Genomic DNA, 12,677 nt, shown 5'->3' on the forward strand with positions numbered 1-12,677 from the left:
GTAATGCACATCTCTGTAAAGCGCCTTGGATAAAGGCGCTATATAAATGCACCATATGCTACTTTTGAATTCTGAATCCTGAAAAATAGCAGTTTTGGGCATATGAAGTTTCCACCTGACAAGTTCACACCATCTTTCACAAGCGGGGGGGGGGGGGGGGTGCACCATTTAAATCAATTTTAACTGTTACAAAAAAATAATTGAAACGTTTAAATGTGCATTGCAACACGTTGTGAGCTTGTAGATCGCCTATCCTTTGCTACTTGTGGTACCTTGTACTATATCTATTTGTAGATCTGCTATCTTTAAGTAAAAGTCTAAAGTTATATGAAATCCATGGAAAGGTTTAATATGCAACACAATTGCATGTAGTGGCGATGTCCCTGCGACCAGAAACATACATTGGTGTAGAATAAAGATGGTTAAAGATGGTTAAAAAGGAACGGGGCTGTAATGGGGTTTATAAGTGGTTAATTCATTTTTTTTTTGCAGTATGACATCATGTGTGAATAAAACATGGGGGGGATGAGTCACATAGCTGATGTCACCGCTTGAGAGGAATCTCATTGCTATGCTGATGTCATTCTCTCAGTGCTATCATCATCACATCTGAAAGTGAAGGGTGATCACATCTTGTATCCAGGTCTGGAGAAAGGGGAAATTGTGAACTCTTTCCCCCCCATATTAACAAAGTTTCTATCTTTGAGAATCTTCTCATTATAACCGATATAGCCTACTGTACTTTAATCATCTGTAAAAAGCTGAAAAGTGACCAGTGTCCCCTTGTGTCCTAATTAAAGCAGTGCTTTAGGACACAGGGGGGCATTGGTCATATTTCTGCTTTAAAAGCACTGTACTTGGTCACATTCATATACACACTGGAATACACATACACACACTTCTACGTTGGTCTGTTGTCTCTTTCTCAACTCATCTCAAACATTCTATAGATATTATATTATATATCTCTATATTGGAACTTTGTGTTTTTGTAAATTACTGCCCTACTTGATCATGCTACAGTTTCACACAAAAGCATCCAAAGTATAAATTTGAGATTTATAGATCTGCTACTTTAGCTATTTAAGAATATTCCTGAAAATGAACAGCTTTGGACATACAGTATGAGGTTTCCACCTGACAGAGACGATAATTGATTGATTCATTGAAGATGTATTTTCTCAAAATGTTAACAGCACTAAAAGGATTGGGGGCTTGTTTCCATTGATGTCCTACACTACAGTATGTGTTCATTTCGTCAACAGAGCATAGAATAACACGTTAATACATGTCATCAACAAATACAAATAACTATATTTACAGAGCAAAGAAGGGAACAACGGCGGCAGTGTATGACCCGTCATTTCAAGGGGATTTAATATCTCTCCCCACTTCTGACGGATGCTTTTTCATCCTTTATGGATGATGCAAGCATTCCACAATTATGGTGCCAGAGTAGTAGAATGAAAATGTTCCCATGTTTGTGCTGAATTTAGGGTTAGGGTTATACCGTACCATACCGTATAAGTGCTTTCTTTCTCTGCTGTTGTGGGTGAGAAATAGTATAGATATAGATTCATATATACAGGCCCTCCTGACGGTCAATTATAGCAGCACTACAGCAAGGATGAAACTAAGTTACAGGCAGTGGTTGAAGAAGTACCCATCTGACAACTTTAACGGGCCACCCATTTGACACTTAACACGGCTACCATTCTTCTGTTACGTGGTAACACCCGGACGCGTGATTATGAATCCCACGCAGTTCTAGGAAAGCCCTGCTGTGATTTGGCCAGTAGTCTCTGTGATTGACAGTTCTCGTTTTTGCAACTATGCCTAAACCTAACCGGCTCGTACCTCAGACATTGGCCAGAAACCTAAACCTAACCTCAGTAAAACTATGCCTAAACCTAACCTCAGTAAAATGATGCCTAAACCTAACCTCAGTAAAACTATGCCTAAAGCTAACCTCAGTAAAACTATGCCTAAACCTAACCTCAGTAAAACTATGCCTAAAGCTAACCTCAGTAAAACTATGCCTAAACCTAACCTCAGTAAAACTATGCCTAAACCTAACCTCAGTAAAACTATGCCTAAACCTAACCTCAGTAAAACTATGCCTAAACCTAACCTGAGTAAAACTATGCCTGCCCGGGAGCCAATCAGACACATGGTAAGGCGGGTCTATCCCAGAACGTTGGTGGGATTCATAATCACGCACCGCGGACGCTTTTCGTGATTTGTCACGGGGGCCCCTGATCCAGAAAAGGTTAGGAACGAACAGCTGGTATAGGTGATTGGACTTCTCAGGCACTCTCTCTCTCTCTCTCTCTCTCTCTCTCTCTCTCTTACTGACACATTTTATTTAAAATGGAAAGATGTTGTATATCTTCTCTGTCGGGTGGAAACCTCATACTCTATGTCCAAAACTGGATTCAAATCCAAATTGGATTCCAGATCCACAAGCTTGATTTTATATGCTTGAGTTGACTATGAATATGCAATTTACTCACACATTAATCTGAACTACCAAAATGCAAAACAATTTGAGCTGATTTCACAGGCAATTTGAGCCTTTAGATGGCGGCTGTGTGTACTGTATTTCTGCCATCCCCACTGTCATGTGAAGGGGGAGCAGTGATGTTGTCCCCCTCCTGGCTGACTGGGAGACAGTAATGTATTCCGCTTTGTGATGTGTGTTTGCTTTGAAAAGGGCCTTTCAAGTGTTTATGTGGTAGAATTTATGCCGCAATCTGCTCAGACAGGAGCTCCCTGTTCCCTCGTATAACACAGCTGAAACCCAAACCACCGCTCCACTTGGGGCCCGTAACCACTTAAGCCCTATTTATGACGATGCCATAACTACCGTTGGGATCCAACATTGAGGAACCGGAATCGGTCACATTTGGAACCATTTCCGGAACCGTTTTATATTTGGTTTGTGGACTTAACGTCTGCTATATGGTAAATAAAACATCTACAGATGCACAAATGTGGACACATCATCAGTGTTGTTATCTGGAATTATTGGATGTTTCGGGTCTCACAACAGACACCCTCCAGGTGACAAGACCGAGGCTTATCAGACACCGGCCTGTGTCCAAGTGGCATGCTACTGCCCCCACGACACTAGGAGACTTTATAGGCACCATGTGGGTTGCCTCCAGGCCTGGCTCCTTGACCTCCTTCGTCTGACCAGAAGTGTGGAATTCCTTCTGTGCGTTGTGTCATCGTTGCCGCTGAACAGCAAAAATCTCAGCCTCAGTCGGGGTCGAGGAACCCTCTTTGCAGGTTTTACCGCAGTCAGTAGCATTTGGGTTCTTCCTCGCGGAAGAAGTGGTTTGGGCAGCCAACCATCTCTACCTCAGGTTGCCACCCTTTGCCTCTCCAGATGTTACCACAATATTTTTGGTCGTCACCGGTAATCCCACTCCAAGAATCTTTCAGTAAATAAAACATCTACTGAAGCACAAAATTGGACACATCACTATTACAATACAACTAATACTACAATACTAATTACATAAAAATAAAAATAAAGGACCACCATAAATCTAGAGAGTAGTTACATTTGTACACTCTCTGGCCCCTTTTCCACCAACAGAACTTTGGTTCTAGAACCACTGCCTTTCTAGATTGTTGGAACCGTGGCGCTTTCTAGCGAACCGGCCACGAACCAGCCGTGAACTGGCTTACATTTCCATCAGATTTAACCAGAGCTATTGTACTCACACAAAATATTGAAATATTGTATTGATCTGTCATACACTGAGGGCATTGCACAACACAAGCACAAGTAAACAATATCCACATATGTTTCTGCCGTGAATGTGACAGCTTCCGATTTACACATCTGGATCCGCTTTTTATACGTATATTTGTCTTGGTTTTGGTTGGATCGTTTCATTTTTGCTTTGGCAATGTATGTTTTTTTATATGCTTATGAAGCTATTAAGTTAAGATTACCTGTGAGCGTTCGTTATTGCAGATCGGATTGTTTAAGTTTACATATCGCATCAGTGTCTTCCAACCTACTGATTATTGACACGACCCACGTACTGTATATATAGTCACTGTTCACAAGATGAACCACCAATTTTGTGGTTCCCTTGTGATTTAGCTTTCACTTTTATTAAAGATGGTTGGAAGTCAAATCCCCTTCCCTTGTGCTTCATTAAAAATAATTCGGAGCAGAAACAAAATCCCCACATGGCAAGGTCAAATTAATCTGCAGGGTTTGTTATCACAGGAATATCTTTTTTAAGTAGGCTATTATTAATTAAGGAGATATTGTGTGAAGGAGCATTGTCATGGTTCAGACAAAGACTACAGCACTGGCAGGTTGGGTTTACCCCATTCACAGTCCATAAAAAAAGACCATAATGACATTCACTCACCGTTCGACATCTTGAAAAGGGCTTTAACCTGTTACAAGGGGCCTGTTTTAAACAGCCATCATGATTCCCAGTTATGTGGGAACACTACCCCGCCACCTCCCCCGACGCACACACGCACGCATGCACACACGCAGGCACGCATGCACGCAAGTATGCTCACACACACAACAGTATATGCTCACACACATGTTTTACACACACACACACACACACACACACACACACACACACACACACACACACCTACAAATGCTCTCTCCATCTTCCTCATTAAATTATGACGAGATATGGGCCAATTTAGAGTTATTTACTACCGGAAAAAAAGCCCCTGGCCTGCAGGAGTGTGCTTCCAGCCCAGCAGATGTTAGGAGGGGGGTGTGTGTGATTGCTGGGAGCCAACATGGCCCCAAACCACCACAGCAAAACATGGGCTGAGGTACCCAGACAGCATGAGCTTTTACGACCAGGCAAAACGCTCTCAGCTGGCACATAACTGATTAACGCACGCACGCACGCACGCACGCACGCACGCACGCACGCACGCACGCACGCACGCACGCACGCACTCACACACACACACACACACACACACACACACACACACACACACACACACACACACACACACACACACACACACACACACACACACACACACACACACAGTACACCGTCTCTCTCTCTCTCTCCCTTTCTGTCTCTCTCTCCATCTCTCAGTTTCACGCACTGTGATAGGGCCAGGCAATACTATATTGGTATTACCGGTATATTGATAATGGTGATATGCCTATAGATTTCGGCCTGATATTCTTCTGGGGGGAAATAGCGACACCTTCTGGGCCGTTAATGAGAACTGCAGTTCTCATTAACTGAGAACTGCAGTTCTCATTAATGAGAACTGCAGTTCTCATTAACGTTCTCATTGGCTTCATTTTCAAGATGGCATGCTTGCCGCCCATGGTCTCTATGATGTGAAGTTCTGCACCATGCTACTGCATGGTTGTCACACGTATGTACTTTGCTTGCATAATGTAGTCCACGGGGTATGTCTTTTCATAAGCGTTTTTCACAGTGCAAAGCATCATTTACATATGGGATGTTAGCCTTTCATCAACTCCCTTAGAAGGATTCTTGAGTGTTTAAGTAATGAAGTGCCAGGCTATGAATGGATGTCTGAGTTTCTTTGCAATGAGTAGTCGGTGGATTTTGGATTTGGTTCAGATCATTACTTAACACATACCCTGCGGATCACAACCTTCCTGACTTAATTGATAAAGAGATCTTTCCCTGCGGATCACGACATTCCCGACTTCTTTGATGTGTTTAAAAACTGAACTCCCTGGGCAACCATGCAGTGACCTGCAGGAAAGTCTGGATGGCAACCGAGGAAGGTCGGTGACGCTGGAGAGACAGCTGACCTCCAGGAAACAGGGGTTAGCAACCTCTGTTGCAGCACTCGCAAGAGAGCACCAAGCAAGCTACAGACCGTACAAATGAGCAATACCCCAGAGTCTCCCGAGAGGAGGGGAGGAAGAGAGACTCGATAGGACAGATTCAGCGACAACAACTATGACAGTGACACAGACGCAGAGAAGGCTCCCTTGACTCAAATACACCAGAGTAAGGCCAAGTGTGGACAAGGACGGACACATGCACACCACACAGATGAACAGTGAGACGTAGGAGGACACTAGGCAGGAGGCAAACCATAGTCCTAGAGACCTCCCAGTGCCTGATGTCCCCCAAGAACACACAAGGCAGAGAGAGCTTCCTACTAGTTCTGGCAGGGGAGAAAGGACAGTGGGTGGGTCCGCGGGGGGGTGCCCTGGGCGCGGCGGTCGCTGGGGTGTGGTCAGCACTGGTTTGCTGCACCTGGCCGGCAGGTTTTCCGCGTTGGCCGGGTGTGGCTCTCCCTCCCGGTGCTGGTTGCGCCTCGGTGATGGCTGCGTGCGGGGTGCCCCTCCGTGGACTTGTCTATAGCTGGAAGTCTGGAGGAGAGGAGCAGTGACTTGGCCAATCACTGCTGACCCGCCAACTGGAGAGTGTAGTGGTTGAGGGTTGAAACACTCTAAGAAGGTTGGAGACCACCTGATGACCTCTCACCCAGGCCAAGGCATCCATTAGAAATGGATTATATTCACATCTTTGATGTATTTACAAACATAGAGATCTTTCCCTGCGAATCACGACATTCCCGACTTTTGTTTTATTTGTTTTATTCGCCCTTTTTTGATAACTTTTAAGACATAGGCATATTTTCATGAAATGGAACAATGTCGATGATGGTTTGCTGTGGAACCCGCTAAACCCGCTATTTGTTTTATATGTTTAATTCGCCGTTTTTTGATAACTTTTAAGAAATACCGGCTTTGTCATGGACATTGTGACGAGGTCAACGCTTTATGATGACGTGACCGGAAATCAACCTATCACTGGCTTGCAAGTGCTTCTGGGAAACTGAGTCGAATGCAAAGTGAACGAGGGGGTATAGACAATCTTGGCTCGCTCTGCTCTTTGTTGTTAATTCGCATCGGGGAAGTGGCTTATGTGTCGACTCGATAACAAACGATTTGGGCTATTTTCAGCCGGATTTTCAAATACGAAGGCGTTATTCTCCAATCCAACTTTATTTATAAAGCACATTCAGAGTTGACCAAAGTGCTCCAAAGGTATTGAACAACATCGGCAGCGACCGTAACTTCTTATAATGGTTTATAAGGCATTAAAGGTGTTAACAGGGATGTACAGTAACAATATTGCCGTTATCATGATAGTGGAATTCCGGAATGTCTCAATATTAATCTGGGCCTGTCACGCATCTTCCATTCAGAAAAAATAAATAAAGACACATGAGCCAGTTTCCAAGTTCAAGCCAATTGGCACATTTATTTATTTCTGCACACACAAATAATAGTCTTTTCATCAGGTATGTACTGTCTAGCATAGTCTTTCTCTTTCATTGGAGGGGCCGTCGGAGGAGGGGGGCAGCACAAACATATCATGCTTGGGGCAACCAAATAATCAGCAGACAATGTAAATACACAGCACACTCATGCAACATACTACATTACAGATGCATAATGCTCAATCACACATGCTCAATTTCGCACGCACGCACGCACCCTGGGCAGTGGAAGTAAGTGCCATGTGGGACTGTCGGTGGTTAATTAGCGGTGGCCTTCCACCATGGTCCCACTGGCATCAGCTTCAAACCCACAGTCACAGTAAAATAATTAGCGCTGTCGCCATCACCCCCGCTCCCTGTAGCTGCCTACCAGCTACCACCACGTTTACACTGCAGACCCCTGGTGGCGTCGCAACAGTGCACACAAGACAAAGAGTCAGGAGTTTGGGGATGGAGATGAGGCGTGTGTGTGTGTGTGTGTGTGTGTGTGTGTGCGTGTGCGTGTGCGTGTGCGTGCGAGGACCACAACTGTAGTAGGATTTGAGAAATAGACATATAGTAGTGGGAACCATTTTCCTGGTCTTCACAAGAAAAATGGTTGTTTTATGGTTGACAAATGTTTTCAATTACAAAAAACATTCACGTCAATTATTGTAATCTTGGATTTAGATTGAGACATTTAGTAGTTGGGTTTAGGGATTAGAGATAGACATTTAGAAGATGCTCTTAATCCAGATAGAGTTATGCCTGATTTACATTTAGTTGTGCGCTGGCAACACGTCAGCTTGCCGGCTTTAGTGCTCATGGTTAGAAGAATGGCATTAAACAACATTTCCATTCATACAATTATCCGTTGTAAAATTGTGATCTCCATCACAAGTAAATAAACAGAAGGATTGAAGGGATTTGAGTACTGCATAACCCGTGCCACCAGTAACACTTGATTACAATACTAATTAATTTGAATATCGACGTGTCGTGCTACAACGCATTGTGTGAGTTTGTAGATTGGTTTGTCGGTGTGCACAAATATGGCATAATACACCTCCTTTGTGCAGTGTGCTGAATAGGTCTCTCTCTCTCTCTCTCTCTCTCTCTCTCTCTCTCTCTGAGTGCCATTAGCTTTGATGGGGCTGGATGTGCCTTTGTTTTCTAAGTGGCTGCAATCACCCTGAAGATCCTCCAACAGAGCAGCTATCATGGTTTAATAACCCACTGATGGATGGCGCGCCATCCTATGGCTCTCTCTCTCTCTCTCTCTCTCTCTCTCTCTCTCTCTCTCTCTCTCGTATACTCACTCACTTTCTCATTCATTCTCTTGCTCTCTCACTCTCATTGTTGTTTTTCTCACTCAATTTCTCCTCTCAATCTCTCTCTTTCCTGTCTTGTCGTTATCTTGTGTGTTTAGTTAGCATACGGATGAAATGGGTTGTCCCCCTTGCCTTGCCTAGTGCATTATGTACACACACACACACACACACACACACACACACACACACACACACACACACACACACACACACACACACACACACACACACACACACGTACCATTATGACAAAAAAGAGAGATAGGCAGAGAGAGAGAGAATAGGATAAAGCTTCCAGAGGAATAGACCTCAGCTCACTCCATCCCCGTCACACTCTAGCAGCAGCGCTGGCGATGAAGCTGCCCTCCTGGACGGAGTGAGGTCACAGTCTCGGCTCTTCTGCTGTGCTTATCGGGAAAATAAATAATAAAATGGCAACGTGTTTATAGCTGCAATATGCCTCTGGCCCAATGCTATTGTTTTCTCTCTTCCCTGTGTTTCTCGCTACTCTATTCCCCTGTCTGTCTGTCTGTCTGTCTGTCTGTCTGTCTGTCTGTCTGTCTGTCTGTCTGTCTGTCTGTCTGTCTGTCTGTCTCATCTCTCTCTCCCTGCCTCCCTCTCTCCGTCTGTCTCATCTCTCTCTCCCTGCCTCCCTCTCTCCGTCTGTCTCATCTCTCTCTCCCTGCCTCCCTCTCTCCTTTTTGTCTCTGTCTGGCTGCCCCCCCCCCCCCCCTCCTCCCCCCCAACTCCTTGTGCTCTCTCCGTTCCTTTCTTCTTTCTTTCTTGTGCATTGGCCTTCATCGATTGAATGCCGGCAAATATGGAGGAACACATTTCAGCCATGCACTAGGAATGGATTACAGGAAAAGGCCATGTTTGAGTGTTGTGCAACGTTGTTATTGTGTGTTTGTGTAGAGGGCCTTCATAATAACCTACAGCAACTCACACATTCTCTCACAGCTATTTTGTGACGCACGCACGCACGCTGTCGCACGCACGCACGCACGCACGCACGCACGCACGCACGCACGCACGCACGCACGCACGCACGCACGCACGCACGCACGCACGCACGCACGCACGCACGCACGCACACACACACACACACACACACACACACACACACACACACACACACACACACACACACACACACACACACACACACACACACACACACACACACACACACTGTGTGTTGATGAGTGCTGGAGTATTTAATGAGATTGATGAACTGCGACAGACAGGTCAGAGACTGGAAGTGTGTGTGTGTGTGTGTGTGTGTGTGTGTGTGCGTGCATGTGTCATGCTGCTGTAGGCCTATGTGTGAGTGTGTCTAACACATGGGGTGCAGGCTGAGGGAGCGTACCTATGTTCGGACACACCACACTGCCTGTGATAAGTGGTATGTAGTCTACATACATACTGTACATACATACATACATACATACATACATAGATACATACAGCACCACGGCCTGATCGGTTCCAGTCAGAGCTGTACTGTATGTGGACATCATGTCTGCAATACCAGCAATTAATTTCAAGGACCACCATAGCTCTGAGAGTGTACAAATGGAACCAAATGGACTTACGGGGCCATTTGGCTCCATTTGTACACTCAGAGTTACAGACCCATAAGGGTCCATTTGGATTTTGGAACGCCCTATATATTCCTTAAGGCTTAACAGACGACGTCACACTGAGCATGCGCACGCATACCGGCAGACAGGGAACCCCACAAGATGCAATGGAAAAGTTCTAACTGCACTCACGTTTAAAAAATGCACCATCAAACTTTCAGATGCTGCTTTTCTCCCAGTGTGGAGGAAGAATGATTAGAATTTTTATTGTGATCTCTCGCCTGCGCAATACTGTTGTGCAATGAATGTCTCCTAGGGTGCACCTCACTAGCCAACACGCAAGAGGAGGTTGAATTAACTGACCATTAAAATCCTAAAGCGTCCCTATACTCTAGCTGCTGTGACAGATACAGGCCAGATTAAGCTAGCACAAACAATGTGTTTTAGACCAGGCGGCACGACTTTGCTCTTGAAAATGAAGCCAGTGTGGAAGTAATGAAAGTGCTGCAGTTCTGGTCCATTTAGTTGGTTGTACACTCAGGTCCGGTTACAGGTCATTTTGCATCCCTGGTGGTCTCATTGTTGAGAAACATTTGTTTGGAATGAAAGAAGCACTGAAACCAAGGAAAGAAAATGACATATTTAGAGCCTGAACGATATATCGGTATGGCCGATATGTGTGCCTTTATTTGACTTTTTTGACGATTCCAGTATCGCAGTTATGCAAGCCGACATGTCCTGATTTTGAACCACTTTCCCAATTTTTGGCCACATGCAAACCATCAATGTTCAAACGTAGCTGACGTACAAGCTCCCCCCCCCCCCCCCCCCCCCCCCCTTCAGTAATCAGTGTTCTAGGTCCTCTAGGACTCTCACAAATCTGGGTCCTAGACAAATTGACGGCCCCCCGATGCCAATTTGCGAGGCCTCCTGTGGTCTAAGGGTGTTGTGATCTTTGGGCCAACCACTGTGACAGACAGGCCGGTTCTGTTCCACTCCGCCCCACTGCACTGTAGTGCACACCAAATTACACTCTCTCTCTCTCTCTCTCTCTCTCTGTCACAGTAACAACATACAGTACATTTACTTGAGTACTGTACTGTACTTTGTACATATTTGAACATGAGTAAAGTATCTATATAGACTCAAGTACTGGGGTGGTTGAGCGCTTTGTCCACCACTGCTCTCTCCATCCTTCAGCTCACTTCACCTCAGTTCAGTCCATTAATTCAAGTAGTTTTATTGGCATGGCTGTCCAAAGACCAACATTGTTAAACAGTGGGTGGCCCCGATTGTAGATGGCAATAACAGCGATCTTAAAGGGTGAGGAAGTGATAATTCTTTGGTCAAATACATGTCAGAGGTGCTGTAAGTGAAATTGTGTTGGTTAAGCTCTGTAGATCTTTGAGATCCAAGTGAATATGCACATCTCTACGCTAGTAGCTGTCTGATTAGCACTGCAGACTCATTTAAATTAGATTAAATTAAATTATCCAAATTGAATTTGCTCTTTTGCTCAGACACTGTGACCAGAAGGTATAATGGATTCAGCAGAACCAACAGACTCTGAAAAGGATGATTATGAATTAATTAATGAAATGCCAACAATTAACTGCCTGGTGAGATGTATTCTGGTACTGTGATATTCTCGACACTTACTTCTGGATGACAAAATGTAGGTTACCAGTGGACCTGATTTCAGCAGTCTCTTGTAGCATGGGTGTATTTTAAAGCCTAAAATCTCTGGGGTGTCTGGTGCTGCAGACATTTGGTATACTGACCATGTTGTGAAACACGAGGACCTGAGTTTGACTGATTACTTTTTATCGCGTCACCTTGGAAAACAGCGTGAAGTGTTAATAAATTAGAATACATTCGGTCACTGCATTGTCCATTCAAATGTTTTTAAAAACATTATTGAGAGCAATGTATATCTGTAGATTAACCAATCAAGCAGCGCAGCAGGTGCTGTGAGTCTTTGATTAAACGGTCTGTTATTGAACCACTGAATTCAGTCATTGACCGATCAGAATCAAGCATTCAGCCAAGCCGTGCCAATTGTTTTAACTGGCTGTGAGCATTATATAAACTTCAACTTCCAGTTCTCACATAATGTCACATGACCCTGTACACAAAATCTCTTGGCTCTGTCATCTCTGCTCATAATCTAATTTATCACCTCTGCTCATAATATTTGTATCACTGCTATGCCGATGACAGTCAACTAGTCTGTTCCTCCCCTCCCTATCCCCTCTGCCAGTCAGGTTGAAGAGTGCATCAGTACATGTCTGGCTGCCATCTCCAAGTTGATGTCTTCTCAACACCTAGCTGAACCCAGACAACAGAACCCAGCTCTTCTTCCCAGGTAAGTCCTGCCCCATTGCAGGATCAAGCTATTTCCATAGACACCACCCTGGTGGCTTCGGTGCCAAGTTCCTTGTGCATGACAGGTTTGTAGGTGTGAAATATATTTTCGTACAAG

The 12,677-nt window shown here is 44.6% G+C and overlaps 1 long non-coding RNA gene across 2 annotated transcripts in view; it reads left to right on the top strand.

Annotated features, from left to right (window-relative positions):
- Positions 1 to 12,677, top strand: part of LOC306935472 — a 146,094-nt gene that overhangs the window by 57,915 nt on the left and 75,502 nt on the right. For both annotated transcript variants that reach the window (XR_013791393.1, XR_013791394.1), the window contains exon 3: positions 12,456 to 12,560. This is a non-coding gene — a long non-coding RNA (uncharacterized lncRNA). The remainder of the gene's footprint in view (positions 1 to 12,455; positions 12,561 to 12,677) is intronic.

Source organism: Electrona antarctica (assembly GCF_951216825.1).
Source record: "Electrona antarctica genome assembly, chromosome: 13".
Lineage (NCBI taxonomy): Eukaryota > Metazoa > Chordata > Actinopteri > Myctophiformes > Myctophidae > Electrona > Electrona antarctica.